A 15,990-nucleotide genomic window follows, 5' to 3' on the forward strand; every position below is an offset into this window, starting at 1 on the left:
CTTAATGGGTGGGATATATGCACTGAATCTCAGTTAACCTCAAGACTGAAAGCTAAGAGACAATCAAAAGTATTGAGATATTGCTGGATTTAATTGAGAGATGATACTGCACCAGAAATGTTGAAGGGTGGTGTGTATATTAGCGTTCAAGGCATATTGTTATGAGGTGGAAATATGTTCATATTCAGTTTGTGTTACATTGTGTGCATTGTAAAGGTAATTGCAATACATACTAAAAATAAGGGTAAGTTAGGAGGTTGATCTGATATCCTCGTGTTGGTGTTGTTCCCAGATCATCATACTAAATGTTGTTCCAGGATCAACATTGCAAGTGACCAATCAGAATGTTGTGACGTCATACTTTTGCGACTTCGGGAAAAACCGGCGTAAAACAAAAAACTGTACTTAAGCTGCGTGAAACCGCCTCTGTCCGCCGATCAACTGACCCTAACCCTAACCGTAACCCTTTAATAAACAGTAAGCAGAATTGATATTGTCCTTGCAACATTGGAATTTCATAAATGCACGAATGGCTTGGAATAGAATAACGTCACAACAATGTGATTGGTCACTTGCAATGTTGAACCTGGAACAACATTTTCATGATGGTCTGGGAACAACACCAACACGAGGATATCAGATCATCCAAGTTGGGAATGCAGGATGAATGTATATTTTGTGGACTTTTAAAGACGAACAATTGTTTCCATGTTAAAATGTTTACATCTGAAGTTTTTTGCCCAAACACTGGTAAAATAAATGTTGACAGTGGCGAGTGTTAAATGGTTACTGCTGTGCTGTTGCAAAAAAACTGAACGCTGACAAGCTGTTTTATTGTTAGACCATAATGTTGGCATGTTTTGTTAAAGTTTTATTTGGGATGGTGATGTAATTTTCTTTGATTGCTAATATCAGTGGACTATTTATTATTATTATTATTATTATTATTATTATTATTATTATTATTATTATTATTGTTGTTGTTGTTACATAAATTTTTTTTTAATTGTGGCTGTTGAGGTGGACACTTCACTTTGCATTGTTAAAGGAAAGCACTTCATTGGCATTGTGTTACTGGACTGACCCTAAGCAATCATTGCAAATAGCAACTTTGCTATCCATTTTAGACACTAAAAGAAAAAAACACTCACAGACCTTACTAGCATCACATGTGCATAACTCAAGTGTCATCTTATCAATGTGTTATGTGATCTTCAATGTGTTTTTTTTTTCTTCTATTTCTGGTAGATACAGACATTTAATTTAAAGTCTTGATGTTGCATCTGTCTACATACTGTTAATTACTAACCCTAATGAGCTGTTGTGTTTTATTTTGGACTGGGTTTACACAAATGCTCACTGAATGTGTTGGCAATAAAATAAATTTAAAAAAATAAGTTGGATGTACTTAATTCATTTGTGTGGAACCTGTTGACAAAATAGATTTATGTAAAACTAATTAATAAAGCACAAGGTGGCTGAAAATATAATATTTGAATTAATCTAACTTAAATTTAACATTTTACTGCCACAAATAAGAAATGTGTTGAAGTAACTAATCTAAACTATCTAACCTGAAAATATATCATCTATGTTCATACAACATAACTTGATTTAGTTAGTCTTAAATATGTCTTGTTAATCTTAAGTAGTTTTTTTAAATTAGATGAACTAAAGATTTTTGCTTTAAACTAACATAATTCAATTTCGTGGAACCTGTTGACAAAATAATTTTAATTAAAGTCAACGTTTCATTTTTTTGAGTGTAGTTGATTTTTGTATTATATGATTTATTTATTACATTTTATGTGGAGTGAATAAATAAAAGTATATTTACGGTGGCCCCTACAGACAGAGCACATACAAACTTCAAATCACGTACAAACTCCAAAACACGTAAAAACACGTACGAACTCCGAAGCACGTAAAAACTCAGAAGCATATAAAAGCTCAAAACACGTATAAAACACAACAGAAGTGCTCCAGGATGCTGGGCGCAGTGTTGAGCTTTTGTTACCTAGTGGCTACACAAGCCAACAAGTACCAACGACCAGATTTGGTGTGTGGTAGTAACAGGTAAATGAACTTTTTTTTTTAAATTATTTGAATTTATATGAATGCTTGTGTATAAATACACAAACAACACACATATGCTTTCAATTGTGTAATTTAAGTGATCTAGTAGCTCTGCTTTGGAAGTTCAGTTAATGCTAGAAATGTGTTTTGGAGTTTGTACGTGTTTTGTCTCTAGGGGCCACCGCATATATTTATATATAAACATATATAAATAAAACCACTTTTTTTACGTTAGTAATTCCTTTTGTGCATAATTTTATATTGTTGTTAATAATAAATTAATTAAAGCAACAAAACAACCTGAAGAGCCGGTTCGGAGCCGAAAGAACCGGCTCTTTTTAGTGAGCCGAACCGAAAGAGCCGGATCTCTAAAAAGAGCTGGAAATCCCATCACTATTACCTCCACTGGTTATCTTTGGTTGCAGTTAACTTGGGAGGTAGGTGTGGTCTCCCATGACAATATGAAAAACAATTATCTAGGGTACATTTCATAATGCATGCATATATCAATTCAATCTGGCTTGAAGTCTGCTATATTTTAAATTCAGTCTCGGTAGAAACTTGGGATCTGTATTGCAAACATGTTACAGTTAACCTGTCGCTGGTTAGTGCAAATGGCTCATTGGGACATAGAAACCTAATATCTATGTCAAAGAATATCCAACCTGTAAAAGCTGTTTACAGTCAGAATCTTTTCCACCTGTATGCCATAAAAATAATACAAAAATCAATAGTTACATATGTTAATGAATTTTGTATTTATAAGGATGTCTTACTAAAATAGCACCTCTCTCAGCATGTTTATATTGTTTTCCTTTCAGAAATGTAGCATAAAGCAGACTTATAAACATTTATTATCAAGTAGCAGCTAAATGTTGTAAAATGTAAGCATGATGCTAAAGTGTAAAAATAAATGTTTCACCAGGTATATTTACTTTAATTCAAAAAATATTTGTTTGTTCATCTTTACGTGCATGTATGTGACAAGCATTTTCTCTGCTAGTCATTCTTTTAAGAAAATATCGCATGGCAGTAATTTCCTTGTTTTGTTTTTAACATACAATTTTCCAGCATTAAATTTTATAAAACGGTTATAAAAGTATTATGACATTATTACATTCACTTGGGTTCTATTTACATTTTATGACACAGTTGAATGCAATACACCAAAATAATGTTTAGTGTAATGTAAAGATGGCACGATACCACTTTTTTATGTCCAATACCGATATCATAAATTTGGATATCGGCCGATACCGATATGAATCCGATATAGTGTGTTTTTTAATTAAGACTGTTTTTTTAATATCTTGCTGCATTTTGTATAAGTTCAACTTTAAAAAAAAACAAACAAACACTAAAGCTATTCTGTTATACCTGTATGCAAAAAATACACTGCAGCCAAAATATTTCATAGTTCAGCAACACTGATCAATCTAATAAACTTAACCCTTTAAGACCTACCATAGAACCAAGTCCGTCAGAGCTTATATTATATTTTTACATGCTGTGTGTCACGGAGGAGCAGGGAGGACTCGGCGCAGACTGAAATCTCAGAAAAACAGGTTTATTTACACACTCCAGGTGCACTATATACAGGTGAAGGAGAGGGGGGCCAGGGTTCCCAGGGGTGCGGAGAGGGGTCGGGAAAAGCGTCCAGAGTCACCAAACCAAGCACGAGAAATCTGCATACAGAGAACAAGAGTTAGCACGGAACTTTCACGGACAGAGCTCAAAACTGGCTGAGGCTAAAGTAGCACTGACGAGCGTTACTCAATAGTCCAGCGGCGAGGTGCTCTCAGTCACTGCCTTAAGTAGCGGGAGCAAACAAGGTGAGGAGCCACAGGTGATTGCCTACAGGTGGTGGAGGCCGGGAGCTCACAATGAGCTCCGCCCAGGCAGCGAGCAGAGAGAGAGGAGAGAGAGAAAAGACAAAACATAACATGTAGCCACACAGGGCCAGCCGAGCAGGCACGGGGACCATGACACTGTGGTGCCATTTCTGGGAGCATTTCAAGTTGATATACATCAATACAACCATTATAGCCCAAATTTTAATAATATGTATGCATTAAGTGCATAGTAATTACATAAATTGCAAAAAAGTGCAATAAACTACAAAAAAATTGAAAATCGTTTTTGTTTTTTTAACATATATTTCTAGTTAGAGAAATTTAAGAGGCTTATCCCTCAAAACTGTAAATACAAAACAGTTGCACAAAATAGTTTCCACAGGAAATTTATTTTGAGTGTCTTCATAGTTTTAGTTTTGAAATACACCAACTTTTATATACTGCAGGAAAAAACGAAAATAAACATTATAATACAAATTAGTGATGGTAAATTTGATTCTTTTTACTGAATCGATTTTTAATGAGTCACTCACCAAAGTGAATCTGTTTTTTTGAGTCATTTGATTCACTGAGTCAGTGGACCAGAGAGTGCAAAAAATGTACATTTTCACTCGAACTTAATTTGTTTCTCTTTTCATGTAAATCCTACTGCTAAGGTGAATGATTCTAAAAGAAAAACAACTATTTTATAGAGCAAAAAAGAGCAAAAACATTTCTAAAATTAAGCAATTTCCTATCAAAATTGCTTAATAAACATTTATTTTGTTTATTTTTATTTTATTAGTATTTTCCTTAAATGTGTTAAATACACTCAACAAAAATATAAACGCAACACCTTTGTTACTGCTCCCATTCCCCATGGGATGGACGTAGAGACCTAAAATTCATTCCAGATACACAATATAACCATCCCTCCCAAACATTGGTCACAAATCAGTCCAAATGTGTGGTAGTGGGCACATCTGCTATATTGAGATAATCCATCCCACCTCACAGGTGTGCCACATCAGGATGCTGATCTGACATCATGAGTAGTGCACAGGTGTACCTCAGACTGCCCACAACAAAAGCCCACCCTGGAATGTGCAGTTTTTTGCGCTATTGGGGGTCTGGGGACCCAGAACCGGTCAGTATCTGGTGTGACCACCATTTGCCTCATGCAGTGCAACACATCGTCGCATGGAGTCCATCAGATTATCAATTGTGGCCTGTGGAATGTTGGTCCACTCCACTTCACTGGCTGTGCGAGGTTGTTGGATATTCGTGGGAACTGGTGCACGCTGTCGTATACGCCGGTCAAGCACATCCCGAACATGCTCAATGGGTGACATGTCCGGTGAGTATGCTGGCCATGCAAGAACTGGGACATTCTCAGCTGCCATCTGCCCTGAACAATGTGAACCATGATTCATCCGTGAAGCGCACACCTCTCCAACGTGCCAGACGCCATCGAATGTGAGCATTTGCCCACACAAGTCTGTTACGGCGACGAGCTGGAGTCAGGTCAAGACCCCGATGAGGACGACGGGCATGCAGTTGAGCCTCCCTGAGACGGTTTCTGACAGTTTGTGCAGAAATTGTTTGGTTTTGCAAACCAATTGTTCCAGCAGCTGTCTGGGTGGCTGGTCTCAGACGATCTTGGAGGTGAACCTGCTGGATGTGGAGGTCCTGGGCTGGTGTGGTTACACGAGGTCTGCGGTTGTGAGGCCGGTTGGATGTGCTGCCATATTCTCTGAAACGCCTGTGGAGACGGCTTATGGTTGAGAAATGAACATTCAATGCACGGGCGACAGATCTGGTTGACATTCCTGCTGTCAGCATGCCAATTGCACGCTCCCTCATTGCTTGTGGCATCTGTGGCATTTTGCTGTGAGACAAAACTGCACATTCCAGGGTGGCCTTTTGTTGTGGGCAGTCTGAGGTACACCTGTGCACTACTCATGATGTCAGATCAGCATCCTGATGTGGCACACCTGTGAGGTGGGATGGATTATCTCAATATAGCAGATGTGCCCACTACCACACATTTGGACTGATTTGTGACCACTGTTTGGGAGGGATGGTTATATTGTGTATCTGGAATGAATTTTAGGTCTCTACGTCCATCCCATGGGAAATGGGAGCAGTAACAAAGGTGTTGCGTTTATATTTTTGTTGAGTGTATATATTTTCTCATCTAAATGTCCACTGAGCTGTGAGCCAGGGGGCGGTAATGCGCCTTAACATTGGCTGCCAACCAAGAAGAAGAAGCTGTGAGCCAGGAGGGAGGGGGTGAGTGAGTGAGAGAGTGAGTGAGTGAGTGAGTGATTAGTTTGCTCTATGATTCAGCACAGGAGGGAGGGGGTGAGTAGCTCAAATGTGCTGTTAGCATGTTAGCAGAGGGATGCTACTGTGAACCGAGGAGCTATTGTCTTGATGTGAGCTTCTACTCAGGGTTTTTTCTTCCAGTTCAGAGCAGAATTTTTTTTGTTAAGATACTGGATGTTGTGTTTTTCTCCACAATTTTAATTATAAGCTAGATACATTGCTGCTAACAGCAACAGGGATGAGTCAGTGAGTCAGTTGGGTTTGTGAATCATGATTCATGAGTCAGTAAAGTGATTCTCGAGTATTGAACGATTCGTTCATGATTTGCGCATCACTAATGCAAATTTGCAAAAAAGCAGCATATGCATCAAAATAAACTATATCCAGCAATGCAATATGAGTCCTAAGCATCCCAGAAACGACACAGAAAGTCATAAAGTCAAAGATAACTTATAAAAACACCAGTATAGGCTCATGAAGCCCTGATGGTAAAAAACTACATTTTCGCGAAAATGTCACTTCCGGTTTCGGGCAGGTAATGGTGGACATGCGAAAGTTCGCGCTGACGTGTATTCCTGATGGCATAAGATGTAAGTACAACTCCTCCGGTTTCATATGCAAAAAAAATTATCGCGCTAGCTTACGTGGTTGCAGTGCTACTGGGATTTAAAAATAGTTATGCAAAACAGAGCGTGCCGCTCCGACCGGCTTTAAAGGGTTAAACCTACTCCATCCTCCCTATTCTGGTATTTTAAAGAGTAAGTGTTAGGGAAAATATTCTAAAACACTTCTTCAGTAAAGACTCAGAGAAGAGAAACACACAGAACTTCTTGCTAGCAAGGGCAGCCTCCAGACTGAGACTCGCACTAAGAAACTGCCCCAATCTTTATTTATACTTCAGTAGGTGTGTGTGTGTGTGTGTGTGTGTGTGTGTGTGTGTGTGTGTGTGTGTGTGTGTGTCCTGCTGATCAAAGGGTCATGAGAGCACAAAAGGTACATCCTTGGTCAGGAAAGGGGGTAGTCTCCCCCACCCTAGATAACATGGTGAGGAAGTCCAGCAGTTCATCTATATGTAAATCCTGCCGTAAAACAATAAAACAAGGTATGAGCTCTCATGCTCCCAGACGTGGGGGTGCATTCCTGGGATGCACCCCAAGCCTGCAGCCTGTTAGAGATCACACACAATTAATTATATGCCTCTAAGTATACATGGTTGAATATTTTCTAATACAAATAACTACATGCAGTATTCTACCATATGCAAACTTATATCACTAAAAGATTATACTGACTACTAAATACAATTTTCCATTGACAGTAAGCAACCTAATTAATAGGGTTGCAAGCTCCCAGCAAAAAAAAAAAAATAAATAGGGAACCACCCTCCACCTCATGATGCTTAATCGACGTAATCAACTTTAATTTGATGCAGTGTGAAAAAAAAATGCAAAGAAATCCATTATTTTTCAAGAATAATTAAATATAGTCAACATCTTTCTTCAACAGAACTGCAGACTGCACAGATGGTACCTTCCCAAAGGAAAAAGTTCTATAGCTTACTAGGGTATATTAGACTTAATCTTCTTCTTCTTCTTCCTAGCAGTTAATATCCCGCGACGCAGGGTCCGCTATCTTGCATGCCTTCCTCCACTTCTTCCTATCAAGGGCGTCTTCTGGTGTAACATTCACAGCCTTCATATCATCCTTGATTCGGTCCATCCAGAGTTTTTTTGGTCTTCCTTGTGGCCTGTTTCCATCCAGATCTAATTGCTGGGGTGTCTTTGCGATGGAATTTTTATCGCTACGGACAACATGGCCGTACCATCGGAGTCTCGCCTCTCGCATCTTGTCTGTGATCGGTGTCACTCCCCATTGTTTCCTGACATCTTCGTTCCTCGCTCGGTCAAGTCGTGTGAGACCCAGAGGCCACCTCAGCATCTTCACCTCCATGGTGTGAAGAGCTTGTTCGTGTTTGGTCGTCGCTGGCCAGCACTCTGACCCGTAGAGTGCCACTGGGCGCACAATTGACTTATAGACTTTTGCCTTAAGATAGATTGGCATTCTCTTGTCACATAAGACTCCACTCACCTGATGCCACTTCCTCCACAATGTGTTGACACGGAGTCTGGCGTCTGGTAGAGTTTTGCAGTCCGAGGTGACAAGGGACCCGAGGTACTTGAATTGGGCAACTTTAGTCAGCGGCTCGCCGTCGATAGTGATGGTACTGTTGATCTGGGGGCCGCATTCAAGGTACTCAGTCTTCTTGATGTTCAGGTGCATGCCGTTTTCGAAGAGCCGGTCTTTCCATGCTTGTAGGCACACATCATCTGCAGGAGGAGCAGCAGGAGAGGGGGAGAGAGAGAGGCAGTCGCTCCATATATCGGTTGTTAAACTTAACGCTGGAATGCTTTACAAACATTCAGAGATGAACTTTGTAACAGTTGCTATCGTAATGCAGTGTATCACCACATGGCGGCGCCTCCTGTCTCACGACTGGTGTCACCCCCTTTTTTGTTCTTCTTCGCACTCCTCCTGTAATGGATGCTCCCGTGTGTACGTGGACTAGTGTGCTCTTCAGTAATGTGTGGTAGAGGTAGCACTTATTTTTGATATTGTAAATAAATGAGTACTTTTTGGAAAGTCAGAAGCTGTTGCTCATTCGCTATCCACCTGCACACCTCCGCGGCTGGCTTCATCTCCACCACACGTTACAACTTACACACTTGCTTTACTTCTCTCTGGGATCACTTTCTGGTAGATGAAATGCCAGTTTGGTAGCGAGCCTCCAAATGCTCAACCAGACAACAGGTCTCATGCCACAGCCGCTCTATCACGTGACGCATACTGCTCCGCCGCGCTACGGTCATGAGCCGAGTTACGCCATGTCACAAGTTTTGTGAGGTGCTTTTTTGATATTTAATGGATCGGATTACATTTTTTTATTTCTCTCCGATATCTGATCCAGTAATTTAGGTCAATATCAGACCGATACTTAATATCAGATCGGTACATCTCTAGTGTAATGGACTTTCACTTGTGCACCTATTCTGTGAAGTACACTTGTGCTGTCTGGACAGACAGCACGATTATTGAATACATTATTGCATGCATTAACTGCTGTTATGTAAAGCAGTGACAATGGATTGAAACAGAAAAAAGCAAAAAAGAAATTGCAAGCATAAAAGGAAAAACACTGTAAATGTAAAAATTCAGTGTCAGTGTTTGCTTTTTCAGTTCACGTTTTTTTTTTTTATCTTTCAATTACATTTTGTTTTCAGTATCAAAACCAGATGCTGTTCTGGCTTCATGTTACCCACCCAGGATACCAAGGTTGCCTGAAAATTCCTCTATCGGCAGGCTCTAATAAAAAACCTTGCAACACTCCATTCCTGATCAAAACTTAAATCAGTGTTCATGTGTTTAATGGGACAGTTTACAATGAAATTGTTCAGCCAGTTTTGGGGTGCTGCTGCAAGAAATGCTAAACCCGCTTCTTATTCTAGCTGTTAGCACATGCATGTGGGCCACCCAGCTGTCAAAAATAAGATTCGCACTGGCCCTTTAATGACTGGACCGCTCCATTCATTCCACAGGGGAGAACTCACCAACAAAGAACTAGATATGCCAACGTCTAACATAAATACAAAGAGTCACGGGGGGAAAGTGAAGGACACCACGTAGAAAATCGAGATAAAAGACTGTCTATGCTAAGAGTGGATTTAAAATTAAGTAAAGAAGCAGACAGTCCAAGGCTGCTTTCCCGTTCAGCCGCATCTATCTACTTTATTGCAGGGGCTGAGCCCCCGTCAAGGTAGCCGCAGTAGTGGATCACTAAGCGGAAAACAAGGGTTTTTCCTTTCAAAATAAAAGTAAAAGTAGGCCCAGCTACAGTACATCAAAGGTATCTGTATATTAATTCATTCACTCATCACTCAATTATATTATGCTACAATATTTATTACGACTAGTCTTTTTGATTTTTTTATGCTTTTACATTCATTGTAGTTCATTTTAACTGTTGTTTTTACGATTGGATGCATCTTATGATGCATCTTATGATTGGACTTTATAAAATGCCAGTACGCCAACATAAACAAGTTATCAGAGGTTCACTAAAATCTGTTAGGGTATAATGAATATCTTCTTTGTCCTTTATAAATAGACAACTATATAAACGTTAACGAGGGTCAAAGTCGACCATAATGCTTGAAGTTGTGACCGGAAGCGGCCTTCGTGCTGCCGCGCAGCCTCACAGCGGTGCTGCTGACTGGAAACAGGATGCTGTCAGGCCGAAGAGACGCTCTGACCTAACGGAGAGAAACCGCAGCATCATCCTTTGTTTTCTGGAGCTGGATATCCAGGTAAGGACAACTAACTAGCTTAGTTGTGATGTTAACCTGTCTGCATTTCATAGCTGCAATGGCTGAAACGGCACTGACACTTCTGATGAAACGCAGGACCTGTCTTTTTTTCTTCATTAGCAGTCTTGTCGTAACTAAGGCTATTGTTCGGGATAATGCGATCCAGTCAGGCGCTGAGGACAAATCATATAACGTAGCACTTATCCGTTGTTCTGACGAAGCCCTATGAGAGGTGCTGATGTGATTTCGTGTGAGGTTAGGGGTGGTGGTGCAGAGCTAGCTTCCAGCGCAGGAGCACACAGGCATTCCGAGGTGTAACATCCATGGCTGTGCTGCTGTGACGGGGGGGGGGGGTCGCATTGCATTGCATTGCACTGCACCACCCCCACCACCAGCAGCAGCAGTAGCAACGCGGGGACGCGCGCGCATGCAGGTGTAGTTGGTGTTGTAAACAGCTCGTGACACATGGTGTCACAGATAGGGACACCTCTGAATGCTTTGGGGACGTTTGTCTTCCTCCTCCATGCCACAGTGGCTGTAGATATATCTGCAGTATATGATGCTCATGCTAGCTTTGAGGGAGGAAAATATTGTCTTTTGGTGTGCGCACACTCACTTCTCTCTCTCCCCCCCCCCCCCCCCCCTCTCTCTCTCCCCCCCCCCCCCCCTCTCTCTCTCCCCCCCCCCCTCTCTCACACACACACACACACACACACACACACACCTTTTCACTTACTTGTAGGCTGTTGTTTATGCCTGACCATTTTGTGCTTGTTCCACCCTTTAACCATAAGAAACACTGTCCACTTTCACGCTGTCTTTAGCAGTAGGTGGTTCTTTGGCTAGCTGCAGTTACACGGGAAATTCCACCTGTTAGCTGTAATGTCGTGAAGGACTCTCTAAATGACAACAGTGTGGAGCAGAGTCCGTTTGAATCACCAGACCAAAAAGCCGGACCAGTGTAATCAATGTAACCCAGGGATCATACTGACAGTAGATGGCCCTAAACTTTAAGCACTTGTTCTTAAATTCAGCCAAACAGCCAGTGTTACATCTATGTCAGCGTTTGGGAGCATGGTGTAAATGAGCCTTTATACATTTAGTGCTTCGTGTCCACTTTACTGAAAGGAAACGGGGAGAAAAGGCTGCTGTGGCAACAAGTCGCTGTCAGTATCAGTCCAGTTCAACGGGGTAGAAAAGTGCTATATAAGAACCAGTCCATTGACCAGTTTTAGTGTTGAATCCAAATTTACAATGTGTGCTTCATCATCAGTAAGTATGGAGGAGGTCAGGAAAGTGAGTGGCAAACACGTTGGAGGTTCTGCCATGGTTTAGGGTTGTATTTAACCCAGTAGTGTTAAAATTCATGGAATTACGAAAACTGCAAAGTACCATCAGATTTTAGCTACCGTCTGAAAACTGATTTGTTACAGCTTCATTTTTCAGCCTGTGACCCCAATGATCCCAAACACGCTGCCACTGCGGTAAAAGCATTCATGGATTTAAAAACAAAATCAAACACAAGAAACTCAGTGGAACATCAGTCATGGTGTTATTAGTAGTAATACCAAGTGTTAGCTTTCAAGCTTGTTAACATTGTACAAACTCTGTTATGCAGCGTATATAGAACAGAATAATCCTTTAATTGTCCCACAAGGGGAAATTTGGTTGTAACAGCAACAGAAGAAAAGCACTTATACAAACAGAAACACACAATTTTTACAGAACAAATATTTACATCATGGAATCGATTCAGTAAATCACTGTTACACATTTACCTAGTGAAATATAAAGAAATGAGGAAGGGCTGAAGAGGTTTGAACAGAAATGAAATCACTACTGTTACAATATATACTCTAGAACAGCGGTCCCCAACCCCCGGGCCTCGGACCGGTACCGGTCCGTGAGTCGTTTGGTACCGGGCCGCGAGAGTTGAGGCTCAGGTGTGAAATGTCTGGTTTTCAGGGTTTTTATCGGTTTTCAGCGTTATTTTGTTATCGTTTTTATGGTTAACTCGGTTTTCCTGGGTCTTTTCACTGTGTTATGAATAAATCTTCTGTTTTTTGGTACCGGTACTAGTTTTATTTTTTTGTATTTATCCGTGACACATTAAAGGCCGGTCCATGAAAAAAAAGTCGGTCCGTAGCGCAAAAAAGGTTGGAGACCGCTGGTCTAGTACATGTGCTCAGCTTAAAAATCACAGCCAACAGTACAACAGTGCTTTTTACATTATGGGTAAGTTTACATTCATTAAGCTTGTCACAGAGCAGCAGCTCACCGTCTGCTCTCTGGGCATCATTCCTGCATCTTATAGTCATTTAGGGCAGCAAATAAGTCTTGATCACATAGAGTTTTGTGTGAAACTGTACACAGAATACAGTTTAGTATATAAGATACAGACCAAAAACAATGTCTCTGTATTTTCAGACTGAATAGTACAGTTCATAGTGCAGTGTTTCCCACACAGACATCACTGGGCAGGAACCCCAGGTATGCTTTATGATTTCATTTTTTCATCCTTCTGAGAAAACGGCACCATCAGTTTCCTTATAGGCCAAATATTTAAGCCCCGTCACTGCTGGACAGGCTCTCATCTTGCAGTCAGATGGACTCTGCTGCCATGGACTGATTCTGGCAGCAGTAGTCAGTGCTTGTACTTGGAAGGTCACTGTCCACAAGCTGCAGGTGGGAGACTGGTTCATGCATTGCTAAGCTGTAGTTCAGTGAGGCTAAAGAAAGTTGCTGCTAACTCCAGGTCAGGATGTTGAAGATTGAGTTTTTGTCATTCAGATTAGACAAAGTTTAATCTGTGAAAATCTCAGGCTCTTTAATCTCCAGCACTTTTCTGCTCTTAGTAACCAAAGTGTGAAAACTGCAGGGGTCAGCAATAACCAGCACGAGTGCGCATCACAGAACTGTTCGTGTTTTGAAGGTTCAAAGTATCTTTACATGAAATGTGAAACACTTTACTTCCAAAATGTCTGAATGTGAAGGACACGTGTCTCACCTTTGTAAATGATGCTGTTCCTGTAAGGACTGCCAGCTCTTCAGTCGTGTACGTTATTAACACCAGAGGAAATTACAGTGGTGTGAAAACGTGTTTGCAAGCTTCCTGAATTCCTGTTTTTTGTATGTTTGTCACACTTCAGTGTTTCAGAGTATCAAGCAAATGTAAACGTTAGACAAAGACAATATAAGTTCCATGTTTTCGCCATTTGTGGATAAATGGCTCGTACTGTGTTTGGCTGAAGTTACACAGCTTTAGCCTTTTCAGACTCAGACCTGAGGGTTGTTTCTCATTTGTTCCTGAATTTTCTTGGATCACCTTATTCTTGATCGAGAACAGGTGTGGCAGTAATCAGCAGCAGCAATGGCCTTTATACATCTAGTGTTTCATGTCCACTTTAAGAAGCCACACTTCCACTGAGTCCATTTCTGATCAGGCTTGAGTGAACACTGTGGTGCAGCTGAAGTACATCTTCATGTCATCTGTTGCTGGGTATTTTAGTCAGGACCACTATAACCAATAGAAAAGGCAGACGTTTTCCATCTGCACCTTCCCAACTTTCCATGTGTATGTACATAGAAAACCAGTTAAAGGGAGAGCAACTATCCTAAAACAGCTATAAGAGACAAGCAGCTTCATACACAGAGGGCTTAAGGTAGCAGTGAAACCACTGGACAACTATTCGAGGAAAACCTTCTGCCCTTCCGTGTGAACGGGAAACCTTGAGGGAGGCCAAGCAGCAGAAAACATGGCCACAGGGAAGCCACTAACTCCTCTGTTTATCCCCAACCAGGAGGTCTGAGTCAGAAGTGAACAATGTTGAATTTGACCAGCGGTTATTGAATCAAATTCTTGCTTTCTTACAGAGTCTAGTTTTTCTTCTCAATGAGCTAAAGTCTGCCTAAAAAAGCAAAAACATGTGTGAAGTGTGTTTGCGTGAAGGCGATGCTTTTTCCGCTTTAAAAGTCAACATCAACATGACTGAAGCTGTTTTTTACAGTGCTGTCATTAACAGTCCTGCACCAGTATTAAGTTAGTTTTCTCACTGTGTGCTCAGCAGTTAACAAGTAGTGTAACTTCCACTCTTCATTCAGATCACTGCTACATTGAGCCAGCATCAAAGAAGCAAGAAGAAAGATGGAAGAGCCCTTTATAAAACCTGGCCTTTGCTTTGGTAACACTGCAGAGCTCTCACCTTGCGCTCCCTCTTCATCCTGTGCACACTTAAGTGATGCAATAACCTTTTAAATTTGTCTGGGCAGTCAGTTGCACAGTCTTTGCTTTGTTGTAGAAACAAGCCTAGAGTTTAGTGCTTCCAGCTTCGACTGAGATGTAGATTGAGGAAGTTTTACCTGAGAGCCACAGGTGTCCTTGCTCATAGTGCACAGCTTCTGTCTGTAGCCTTTATGAATTCTGCTGTGAATGATTTAGTCAGGCTGTTTCTCTGCTCTAGCTGGAGCTTTAGATTGCAGTTACCAGGAACAGCTGACAGGGATTTAATCAAATGCATGAGATGATGGGTTCCCAGGTATCTGTGAAGTTACAGACGTCATGTATTAGCAGTTATTGAAAAGTGTTTTCTTTTTTCCAAAGACAGTGCTGCTGCTTCTTCTTCTTTAGAATCAGTTCAGACAATCAGGCTAAACCTACTGCAGCAATGACTTGACCCCTTTAGAAGGAGCACATTCAAATGATGGAGGTAAATGAAGCAAACTGCAGCGACCGCAGTGAAGGCAGGGCTTACTCAGGATGTGACACTACCCAACACTGGAGCGTGCATTGCTGTGCTAAGGGACATTTCCAATAAAGTTTACTGTACAACCAGCTCTGCTATCAGTGGTGACATACAGAGAGCTGTGCAGAGTAACTGTGAAACAGCACCGACTCTGAATTTGTACTCACCCATGTAAATGATCACCAGTGTCCAGTATTTTTACATTTGGGGCGGTCGTTGTGTCCTTGGGCGAGAGACTTCACCCGTTGCCTACTGGTGGTGGTCAGAGGGCCTCGCCTCTGTCAGTGCGCCCCAGGGTGGCTGGGGCTACAATGTAGCTGCCATCACCAGTGTGTGAATGGGTGGATGACTGGTTGTGTAAAGCGCTTTGGGGTCCTTAGGGACTAGTTTTTACGATTTCCAGTGACTCTCAGATTAAACAATAAAAAGCAGAGTGTGCTACTTTGAGCCTCTCCTCTGTTACAGCTCGGCGTCTGTCTGCATTGTGTGTGTTCTGCAGTTTGAACTGAACATTATTAAGGTGTCTGACAGTGAATGAAGAGCTAATCATGGTCTCTTCTTTTTCTTTGCACTGACACATTTTTGGCAGCGCAGTTGTTAGTAGTAGAGCAGGGCGATATGACCCAAAATATTTATCACGATATAGATTTG

At 41.2% G+C, this 15,990-nt stretch overlaps 2 protein-coding genes across 4 annotated transcripts in view; one reads left to right on the forward strand and one right to left on the reverse strand.

Moving 5' to 3' along the window:
- The window catches only part of LOC309694714 (uncharacterized protein), a gene marked incomplete at its 3' end in the record, with an annotated part of 515,021 nt that overhangs the window by 248,775 nt on the left and 250,256 nt on the right, over nt 1-15,990 (reverse strand). The window lies entirely within an intron of this gene.
- The window catches only part of fam110b (family with sequence similarity 110 member B), a 72,228-nt gene that overhangs the window by 3,446 nt on the left and 52,792 nt on the right, over nt 1-15,990 (forward strand). The window contains exon 2 of one of the 3 annotated variants that reach the window (XM_082514034.1): nt 10,399-10,597. The exons of the other annotated variants lie outside the window; for them this stretch is intronic. The gene's annotated coding sequence lies outside the window, so the exon portion shown is untranslated. The remainder of the gene's footprint in view (nt 1-10,398; nt 10,598-15,990) is intronic. 3 annotated transcript variants of the gene reach the window in all.

The sequence above is a fragment of the Aulonocara stuartgranti genome (assembly GCF_965226115.1).
Source record: "Aulonocara stuartgranti genome assembly, chromosome: 18".
NCBI lineage: Eukaryota > Metazoa > Chordata > Actinopteri > Cichliformes > Cichlidae > Aulonocara > Aulonocara stuartgranti.